This window comes from Solanum dulcamara, chromosome 1 (genome assembly GCF_947179165.1).
Source record: "Solanum dulcamara chromosome 1, daSolDulc1.2, whole genome shotgun sequence".
Lineage (NCBI taxonomy): Eukaryota > Viridiplantae > Streptophyta > Magnoliopsida > Solanales > Solanaceae > Solanum > Solanum dulcamara.
Genome location: NC_077237.1, coordinates 73,302,736 through 73,315,364, shown reverse-complemented (window position 1 = coordinate 73,315,364; position 12,629 = coordinate 73,302,736).

Here is a 12,629-nt window from a genome sequence, read left to right as displayed (position 1 = left end):
GTGGCCTAGGAAGGCCACTGATGCAAGCCAAAATTCACATTTGGAGAACTTTGCATACAATACGTAGTATCTCAAAGTTTGCAAGACGACTCTAAGATGATGGGCATGCTCCTCCTCATTCTTGGAGTAAACCAGAATATCATCTATGAATACAATCACAAATATATCAAGATATGGTTTGAATACTCGGTTCATGAGATCCATAAAAGCGGCGGGGGCATTAGTCAACCCAAAGGACATGACCAAAAACTCTAAGTGGTCATAACGAGTCCGGAAAGCAGTCTTCAGAATATCACATTCTCTCACCTTCAACTGGTGGTAGCCGGATCTCAAGTCTATCTTTGAGAAACAAGTGGCACCCTGAAGTTGATCGAATAAGTCATCTATTCTGGGGAGAGGGTATTTTTTCTTTACGGTGACCTTATCCAGCTGCCTGTAGTTGATAAACATTCTAAGGTACCCATCCTTCTTCCGCATAAATAGGACCGAAGCACCCCATGGTGAGACACTCGGCCTAATGAATCCCTTATCTAACAAGTCTTTCAGCTGCTCCTTCAACTCAGCCGAAGCCATTCTATAGGGAGGGATCAATATAGGTTGGGTATCAGGAAGAATATCGATCCCGAAATCGATCTCCCTATCAGGAGGGACTCCAGGCAGATCTTCAAGAAAGACATCCGGAAACTCATTGACAATCAAAACTTACTCCAGGGATGGAGACTCAATATCGTCATCTTTCACTCGGACAAGGTGATAAATTCACCCTTTTGAGATTAGCTTCCTGGCCCTAAGGTAAGAAATAAACTTACCCTTAGGCATAACAGGACTGCCTCTCCACTCTATGACAGCTTCGTTCGGGAATTTGAACTTGACAACCTGAGTTCTACAATCAATAGAGGCATAGCAGACATAAAGTCAGTCCATGCCGAGGATCACATCAAAATCAACCATGTCCAACTCAACTAAGTCGGCCAAGGTATCCCTGTGATGAATTGACACAGTGCAGTCTCTATAGACTCTCTCAGCTAAGACAGAATCACCAATAAGAGTAGCTACACTGAAAGGCTCAAGAAGACATTCGGGAATTTTATTAAACTTACTAGCCACATATGGAGTCACAAAAGATAGGGTGGCACCCGGATCCATCAAAATATAGCAATCAAGAGAAGAGACTCAAATCATACCCGTCACGACGTTTGGGGAGTCCTCTTGATCTTGGCGACTACCCATGGCATATAAATGGTTTGTACCTCCAGTGGTGCCTGAAGTAGTGCCCCTCTGATTACCTCTAGCCGGCGGTGCGGTGGCAGAATATTGGACTATATTTCCCCCTGTTGGACACTCCCTCTGGTTACCATTCTGGGCAGCCATTAATTGAGTGAGCATGGCAATCGCCCCTCGGAATTCTGCCTCTGACGTGGGTGCAGGCGGAGTAGCAGGCACTTGGGATGCCTCTGCATACCTCGCGGGTCGGTCTCTAGCCCATGCTGGGTGTACCTCCGATTGGGGCATCTCGGCGTTGTCAACGTTTCTCTGGCTAGCCGTACGTTTAGTAGGCATTATCTGTAACGTACAAACGCACGAATTAGAAATAAGTTTTATAGAGTTTAACTCTATCGCATGAAGTCAGAGTATGAAAGAGGTGAAACAATTCCTAATGTCCTATAGCCTCCTGCTTATAAGTATGGTGCACAACACACCCATAAGTAAGATTCTACTAGACACGGCTTCATAGACTCCCTAGGACACTTGAACTCTGTGCTTTGATACCATGTTTGTCACGCCCCGGGAGGGTACCCTAGACGTAACCGGCACTTGAAGGCCATTTCTGACCTCCGAGCGAACCACCTGGTCCAGTCACACATTCATTCAATCACATTCTCTTAGCAGAAACTCAATTAATGAAATACTATTCGCAATATGGGGGCCGAAGGCCAAGCATTCATCAACTCAACAACAAATATAATAAGACTCCTTAAATTAACTGTTCAACCTCCCCACACTCCAGTCTATGAAGTCTCTATCCAAGTCTAAAAGGTGCCAATGACAAGTCCATGGCTACCAACAATCAAGATAAAAGAAATGACAACAAAATTGTACAAGAAGGCTCAATATCCTCCGGGAACTAGGAGGACTCACCAACTAGCTGGAAGTGTATGTGGATCTTCAACGGAGCGCCGGTTGATGATCTCTAGTACCTGTCTCTGCATCATGAAATGATGCTGGCCAAATGGCATCAGTACATGGAATGTACGAGTATGTAAAATGGCCGGATGAAACCACATTAAGAAAAACATCAATATCAACTCAGGATCTCAACTCATACATATATACATGCCAACTCACTCAAATGTCCTAAGTCTAACAAAAATAGTTTAGACAGGACTAACACATAAGCCACTTAACTCAACTAACTCGGAGCACTATCAAGGCCTAAATGGGAGTTTCTCTTAACCGACAACCATCACCTATGAGCCGGTGATAGTACAATAATCAGACGTTGTTGCCACGTCCGTCCATACCTTGCCAGGGCATGAACGCCTCCCTAATCATGGATACCATCGATTATTCAAGTCCTATCATTTCAGGACTGTAAAATGGGAAACATCCGACTTTAATGATTCGATCCCATGGGAAGCATCCGACTTTAACAGTTCCATCCCTACCTACGTTGGCGGCGTAGTTTCTGGGGTTCGAGTATGGACTATACTCTTACCCGCTTCGGTGCTCGATACTCCTCCCATGACTCTATGCTCATAAGACTCCCTCCAATCATCTCAAACAAGCCCTCACGGCTAGTTTCATGTGGAACATTTCCCACTCATCAACTCTATCCTCATTCTTAACTCAATTTAAGTCATAATGGCAAGTCTCATTTAGGACCTTGTCTACTCGTCAATTAACTCAATCAAGCCTCATTTAGGTAAGCATTTATGACATCTCCTCAAGACTCATCACAACTCTATGACTTTAGCTCAACAATTTAAGTAGAATAACACGTTTAAGGAAAAAATGACTTAAGCAACATAATCACTTGGCTAAAGAGATCAACAAAACATAATAACAAATCATCTCCACCAACTCCTACTAACATAAAGGTTTTAGGAATTCCTTAGCTCAACAACATTAACACATATGGCATTAAATAAATAGGGGACAAAACTCATTCAAACATGAATCATACCAAGAAACTACATTTTTCATAGATATCTAACCTCAAAGTAAGAGTAGCGCACATGGGTGGACTTAGCCCATGTTTTGGATAGCCTTACATACCTTAGGGAAGACTTAAAGAAAACCTTGGTGTTGGGTCTTCAATGGAGGACTCAAATCTTGAAGCTCTTGGACTCTTTTTGTTGAAAATGGAGAAGAAGAAGAAGAGAGAGAGAGAAGCTCCTAGGGCTTTTTAGAGAGAGAGTGAGGCTGCAAAAATGTGTTCCCAAAACACCAAGGGTAACATATATATAATTTGGGTAAGTTCCCAAATTGCCCTTCCTCAAAAGTTCTAAAAATAGGCTAAAAATGCACCTGGCGCGATAGTGGCGCGTCGCGCCATTGCAGCGCCAGGCTAAATATGCCTAAAACCTGCACACCTCGTAATGGCGCACCGCGCCAGAGACCAAACTACTGAGGCATGTTTCTGGCGCGATAGTGGCGCGTCGCGCCCCTACAGCGCCAAAGCCATTTTTCTGAGTTCTGGGAATTTGGCCTGAAAAACCCTGCACAACTCTTAGTGGCGCGTCGCGCCAGAGCCCAAACTACTAAGGCATGTTTCTGGCGCGATAGTGGCGCATCGCGCCCTTATAGCGCCAGGGCCATTTCCCCAGCAGTTGCAACCCAGGCCAAAAATGAAATTCCTGCCGTGCTAGCTCGTCTTAGGATCGTCATATATTTCAACTCTGAACTCCAAAATTCACATTCTTGGTGGCGTTAGAAAGAAGACTCGACGACCTTTAATTTAATAAGTCCTGGTCCACCTAGATTTCCGTCTTTCAAAAGATAGGGCCATTAGAAGTCGACCCCATGCACGAACTCATCCTAACTTAGCCACGACGAACCTTTTTGGGACTTAGCTCGGTCCTAAAGGTCCTCTATGACCCCACATCACCTCCAACGCTCTTTAATTTCTCAGGGACTCATCTTAACTCAAGCACATACTTCGAACTAAATACGATGTGCCCCACACGTGTACAAGGAAGGCCCGAATCTTAGGGGAAAATTTTTGAGGGGTGTTACAGATGGATAAGTTACGTGAGAAATTGAAGTCGAAAGCTCCAGTTAAACATGCACCCAAGGAACTAGACAACAAAATTGAATTACAACACACCCTAATCTCTCAAAGGTATGGGTTCAATTAAATTTATTTTTTTAATATCTTTTTTATGAAGGTTTTTTGATTCTGATACATATTGTTTATGTATCAGATTCTCATGTATAAAGCGTTAACGCCTCTGATACATAGTGTTTTTTTTAAATGTCATTTTTTTGGAGATTTACTACTTCTGATATATCATGTTTAAGTGTCAGTTTCTATTGTATCAAGTTTTAATGATTCGGGTACATCTACATTTATGTATCAGATTATAATTTATAAAGCATTACTGCTTCTGATACATCTTCTGTATATATCAGATTCTCATGTATCAAATATTTTAATGCGTCTGATACATCGTATTTATGTATAAAGTTCAAGTTTAATTTAACCATTTTTCATGTCAATGTAGGGAATAAAGTACGTCATCAAGAAAATTATAACCATTTTTTTGTAATAGTAAACCTTTTAGATGTATCTGCTGTTTTAATGTATCTGATACATTAACTGTAATGTATCAGAATCAGTAAGCAACTGAAATGTAATAATCTTTCCATATATCAATTGAAAAGATTTGTATGTTTTTCTCATCTGTCAAACTCGAATATAAAATCAAAGTTTGTGTATCATATTCTAATGTATCAAACTTGACTGCCCGGGGCATCTTGCTTATGTATCACAATAACGTTTACCATTTTTTAATGAATCTGATACATATACTTTTGTATCACATATATGTAATAATTAGACTTTACATATATGTATCAGTACTTATGTATCAACTACACAACTAATGTATCTATACTGATGTATCAATATATAATTAGAACATGTTATACCTAACTAATTAATCAACAACCTGCAGGAAATAAACTTCACATATATGTATCAGAACTTATGTATCAACTGTAGAACTGATGTATCATAACTGATGTATCAGTATTTAATTAGCACATGTTATACCTAACTAATGAATCAACAACCCGCTGGAAATAAATTTCACATATATGTATCAGAACGTAAGTATCAACTACAGAACTGATGTATCAGTATTTAATTAGCACAGGTTATACCTAACTGATGTATCAAAAAACTGCAGGAAATAAACTTCACACATATGTATCACAACTGATATATCAACTATAGATCTGATGTATTAAAATTGATGTATCAGTATTTAATTAGCACATGTTATACCTAACTAATTAATCAACAACCCGCAGGAAATAAAATTCACACATATGTATCACAACTAATGTATCAACTACAGAACTGATGTATCAGTATTTAATTAGTACAGGTTATACCTAATTGATGTGTCAAAAAACTGCAGGAAATAAACTTCACACATATATATCACAACTAATGTATCAACTACAGATCTGATGTATCATAACTGATGTATCAGTATTTAATTAGCACATGTTATACCTAACTAATGAATCAACAACCCGCTGGAAATAAATTTCACATATATGTATCAGAACGTAAGTATCAACTACAGAACTGATGTATCAGTATTTAATTAGAACAGGTTATACCTAACTGATGTATCAAAAAACTGCAGGAAATAAACTTCACACATATGTATCACAACTGATATATCAACTATAGATCTGATGTATTAAAATTGATGTATCAGTATTTAATTAGCACATGTTATACCTAACTAATTAATCAACAACCCGCAGGAAATAAAATTCACACATATGTATCACAACTAATGTATCAACTACAGAACTGATGTATCAGTATTTAATTAGTACAGGTTATACCTAATTGATGTGTCAAAAAACTGCAGGAAATAAACTTCACACATATATATCACAACTAATGTATCAACTACAGATCTGATGTATCATAACTGATGTATCAGTATTTAATTAGCACATGTTATACCTAACTAATGAATCAACAACCCGCTGGAAATAAATTTCACATATATGTATCAGAACGTAAGTATCAACTACAGAACTGATGTATCAGTATTTAATTAGAACAGGTTATACCTAACTGATGTATCAAAAAACTGCAGGAAATAAACTTCACACATATGTATCACAACTGATATATCAACTATAGATCTGATGTATTAAAATTGATGTATCAGTATTTAATTAGCACATGTTATACCTAACTAATTAATCAACAACCCGCAGGAAATAAAATTCACACATATGTATCACAACTAATGTATCAACTACAGAACTGATGTATCAGTATTTAATTAGCACAGGTTATACCTAATTGATGTGTCAAAAAACTGCAGGAAATAAACTTCACACATATATATCACAACTAATGTATCAACTACAGATCTGATGTATCAGAATTGATGTATCAGTATTTAATTAGCACATGTTATACCTAACTAATGAATCAACAACCCGCAGGAAATAAAATTCACACATATGTATCACAACTAATGTATCAACTACAGAACTGATGTATCAGTATTTAATTAGCACAGGTTATACCTAATTGATGTGTCAAAAAATTAGAGAAAATAAACTTCACACATATGTATCACAACTGATGTATCAACTACAGATCTGATGTATCAGAATTGATGTATCAGTCTTTAATTAGCACAGTTTATACATAACTGATGTATCAAAAACCTGCAGTACATAATTGATGCTCTGTTTTTTTGCTTGAAACTTCATGTACATAACTGTTGCCTTTTAAAACCAATTAATCTCATTAATTAGATCAGTAATTGATTTAAAGAGCTAATCATACCTTATCTCAATCTACTATCCATAGATAGCTGATATGCATTAACTATTCTACAGCTAAAGTTGATGTATCAGATACATAACTTATGTATCAGCAAAATTATAAAAAAAGTCGAAATCGACTTTGGTTTGAATTGATGCTCTGTTTTTTCCATTCGAGACGATGCTCTGTCTTTTGGCTTGAATCTTCATGAACATAACCGTTGCTTTTTTTAACAAATTAATCTCATTAATTAGATCAGTAATTAATTTAAAGAACCAATCATACCTTATATTAAGATACTATCCATAATAGCTGATATGCATTAACTATTCTACAGCTAAAGATGATGTATCAGCAAAACTGGAAAAAAAATTAAAATCGACTTTGGTTTGAATTGATGCTCTGTTTTTTGGCTTGAATCTTCACGTACACAACCATTGCTTTTTTTAACCAATTAATCTCATTAATTAGATCAGTAATTAATTTAAAGAATCAATCATACCTTATATTAAGTTACTATCCATAAATAGATGATCTGCATTAACTATTCTACAGCTAAAGTTGATGTATCAGTTACATAACTAATGTATCAGCAAAACTGAAAAAAAAGGAAAAATCGGATAATTTTGGTACGATAAGGGATGTATAGTAATTAGACTTTTCCATTATGGGATTTAGGTAAAGTTTACTTTTCTTTTATGAAAATAATCTTCATGTTAGCCCAACATCAGCTTAATTCTAAACCATTTCTAAAATTACTTTAGTTTGAAATTACTGCTTGAGATTTATTTTAATTTATTCTATTTATTCACACTTTTGTACCATGTATTTTATAAGTTTGATGTTGTAAAATTTTCACTATATTAGCTTAAAACATTTGTCAAATAATGCAAATAATAATTTATTACATAATAAGTTTTCAAAACTCCACAGAGCTTCAAAAATAGAAAAAAAAATGAATGAGATGTAATAGATGATAATTTTAAAACAAAAATAAAAATACATCGGGAAAGTTGAATCTCTTTTTCAAATATATTTGGATTTGTAATATTCATCGTGTTGGTATTTTGATAGAGCTAATAGCCTCCAATTTCATACCGGAGTTTTGTTAGAATTAAGAATTATTATGATATGATATGCTAAAAACAAAAATACTTGTGATCCATAAATATAACTGGGTATAATTTATATTGTTTTCAATATAAAAAAAATATTTAATCATTTTCTTGTTTATAAAAATATTCATATTTTTCATATTGCTTTATTCAAAATGATATTATACAAAATTGAGTAAGATGATTACTTTAAAACTTATCTTACTAGAAGCGATATTTTAATGAGTGCATTCTTATTGATTAGTGTTCAAAACCTCTTCCAAAAATTTGAGTCAAGTTAGATGGGTCATGACTCAATTCATTTTTAGTCTTTTTCAATTTATGTAACTTTTGTATCAATTTTAATTCAACTTATTTATCAATTCGATTTATTTTAACTTGTCCAAATACAACCCAACATATCCTTTTGACAGCTCCTAGTCCAAGATTTCAATTAGTTAAGTGATTTAAGTTTTGAAAGACATTTACTTAAAGCTTACTTTTTGTTTGATTAAGAATCACGCAAAAGAAATGAAGTTTAGATAAGCCTCTAATGAGTAATGATTAAGCATTTGTTTAAACTTTAAAGAGAGTGTGTGGATAGATAAAAAATTGGATAAACGTCTAAGAAATAGAAGAGAGATAATACTACTTGAGTCAGGAATATGATTTGATGAAATTAAGATTTGGGCGAGAAAAAATGATTCGGCATATCTTTTATCGAAAAATTATGTGCTATACAAAAATTAAATAAATATTTAATTTTATACATTTTTAATATAATTGAAATTAATATTTTTCATCAAATTTTGGACTCCACTTATTATGGGGTTGTAAATTCTAATCATTGACCCCATTCTTTGATTGACATGTAAAAATGAAAAATCTAAAGGTGCAATTATTATACTTTCTGAAGAAGCCAAGTGGCAAGCCTTGTCAAGACCCCATTGGTTATTTTTCAAGTTCAATAATTTCATCATGTTATGTCCTTTTCAAAAAGTTGAAAAGTCTGCTACTATTACTAGTAATACGTTTCGTTTACTCGTTCAAAGTTTTAACATTTTTTTGTCTATAATACTTGGAATTATCTGAATATTATTCGAAAAAAATTATAGTGGTGAACTCTTATAGGCTAAGTTATCCATTATAGTCCACAAGACAAATGATGAGCGCCTTTATGCTAAATAATCACAAATTAAAACATTCAGTATGTTATCTCATTATATATGTTAACACCTCACAATATCCTTAATTTGTTCCTTTTTTAAAATTTTTAAAAAAAATGCACTAGCAAATCTTTGGTCAATTATCCACCAGATTTAATGGCAGCTTTGGCACTAGGAATTTTTTTTGCTAAGTTCATATTTTTATCGTTGAAATAAGGAACAAAGATACATCTAAACTATTAAGTTTTCATGAATTTTACATTCTAACTAATTGTTTTGTCTACTTAGACTATTATCATCTATGTAATGGTACACATCTATTTGAGTTGATGTAGATAGTTTAAATAAGAAAAAGGAACAATTAATAGTTGGTTTAGTCAACTTCAATGTATATTTTAATACATAAATGGTGATAGTTCAAATAGAAAAAATAGATTAGAAAAAGAAAAGAATTGATAATTAAGGCATGAAAACATGATAGTTTATGAAGAATTTTTACAATTAACCCTTGATAAGGAACATACTTTCCCCGTTCACTTTTTACTTGTCCATTCTAGAGTATTTTACACGTTCCTTGAAAAATGATGATTAAAATAAGTATTTTATCATATTCGTATAAATTGATGTATAATTTTAAATTTTGAAAAATGATTCGCAAATTAATAAGTAATTAGTGTTAAAAATAAAATATAAAAAAAATATTATGTTTTCTCTTAATATGTTAAATAGTGATAAATAAATAAAAAATATATGTTTATATAATAGATAAATAAAAATGAACACAGGGAGTAGATATAATATCCTTCTGGGCATAGTGGAATACTAAATGAGATAGCTAATTTAATTTGCAGATCTTGTCGGAAATATTATTAAAGAAATGGGGTACTCCATTAATATCCATTCAGCAGATAAATTAGTTTACAAAATTTCATATTGTGGATTAAAATAATCTAATTAATTATTTTTATATATTATAATACAGACATAAAATTAAACATAGTCACTCTTAGTGGGGAATATGATTAAAAGAATTAAATTATGATTATTTCCGCACGTAATTACAGGTGTGTTCCTTGTGGCCTACAAAGTTTTTCTTGAAAAACAAATTGTAAGACTTTTATCAATCTGCTAGAACAGGAAAAAAAATGTATTTTGCGTATTAAAATTTGTGGAGAATATTTGTTTTCTTACCTAATTTGTAGCGTATTTTTCAAAACTTATGCAGTTAACTATGATTTAATATAATCTTAACTTTTAAAAACTAAATAAAACAAATAACTCTTATCTAAATATGTATTTGACAAAATGGAGAGGAGGTTATTAATAATCGATTCTATAGTTTGCATTTATAGATCACATAAAATACATAGTAATAACTTTTTGGTTGCTCCACCATTCTCTTCATCAATTGCTAGGATACCCCCACCCCCTCCTCCCTCCTCCAAAAAAAAAAAAAGCAACTCTCCAAAAAAAAAAAATGAGTTTGCAGGCCACGTGGGGCTTGGGTGTTTAATAACAACGGAGACAGAAATTTTATCAAGGAATTCAAAATATCTAAGAAGTAAACATGTAAAATTAAAAAAAAAAAAATAGAGCGAAGTAACAAAGGTCAAGACTAATTTTAACCCACTAAATTTTAACTGTCATTTAATACATTGTTTAACATTTCTTTTTATTTTCTCCCCGCTCCATCACACCATTCTTAAAAGATGTAATGCCTTTTTTTTCCCTTTCATCACTATCACTATGAAGTGTTCTATTTTAAATTTTTTTATTTTTTTTCTTATGAATTAGAATACCTTCAATTAAGTGTTACTTTAAAAATCATCAAAATTCTTAAAGAGATGTAGGAATTGAATTATTAATTTTATATTAATACATATTCAATGCTCAAGAAATTAAAAAAATATATACAAAAAAATTGCTCAAAAACATCAATTTCAATATTTGAATAATTTGAAATAGGTACAATTTCGATTATTATTATATTTTTGGTACAATTTCTGAAATAAATATTCACGGTATAAATTATTATGTCGTAAGTATTATATTTCTATTCAAAAAAATAATTATTAAATATGAATATATTTCTAGTATATAAATGGTATAAATATTTTACATCTAAAATATACCATATATTATGGTATAATTATAATTTGTGGCAAAGTATTCCTATGTTATCCTTCTATATGTTATTGTTTCCTATTTTTAGAAATATCCTCAAAATTAAGGAACATATATTGAGAAGAATGGGAAGATTAGTTAGTATCCCTATTTTAATGAAACTAATCTCTAGTTTTCTCCGTTTTAAATTGCTACAGGCTATAAATACAAATAATTTATTGTTATGTTTTGATATCTTGATAATATTGCTATGTATTTGTAATAATTTTTTAAAAGTTGGCTAGTTATGTTTTTTTCTCAAAAATTATCTCCAAAATCCTTAATACCAAACGAGCCTTATTCTTTCAAAGCTTAATTATTTTTTACAATTAGTCTTGATTTTATTAAAGGATGATCCATCTCATAGAATATTCTTCTTATTCACCAATGACATGAGGAAGCCTAATAGGGGTGGTAATGTTGTCATCAATCTAGATATGGCTAAGAGTATTCTAGACCTACCTATGCATGATACTAAGGAAAATGAAATTTTGTGAGATTTGAATTGACTTAATTTTCAGGTACATCTCTAATAATTGGTACTCCATTATAGTGAATGGGGTAGACATGATTTTTTTTTCAAATCAGGTTAAAGGTATCAGACAAGGTGATCCTTCTGAACTTGTCTCACAAATGCTGAATAATCTAAATGGAAGGAGAGGGTACATAGGCTTCTATGTGAACACAAATGGTTCAGTACATGTGAAACATCTTTCTTTTGCGGATGATACAATTATTCTAATGGGAGTAAAGGTTGTCTGAAGATGTTCTTGAGAACTTTGCATATCTATGAGACATGAATGAAAAAGAGATTAAATGGATTCTGGGCAATGAAGAAGTAAATTTTTGATATGATAATTGATCCATTTTAGAACCCTTGTACAAAGTTATGCATGCTAAAATCACAACTTCTGATGTACTGGTCAAACATGTGCTATTGAATGGTAGGTGGAATTAGAATGCTATCCAGAATCAGACAGTTGAGAATCAGTAATATGTACTTAATTATAAACAAGATTTGCCATTTGGTCTCCTACTAACACTGGTAAATTTATTAGTGCTTCTGCCTCAAGTATATGTAGGCAAAAAGATAATACTAATACTGCTTTCTTAAAATTTGGCATTCTGATTTTCCTTTCAAAAATATCATTCTTAACATGGAGAGCTATTATT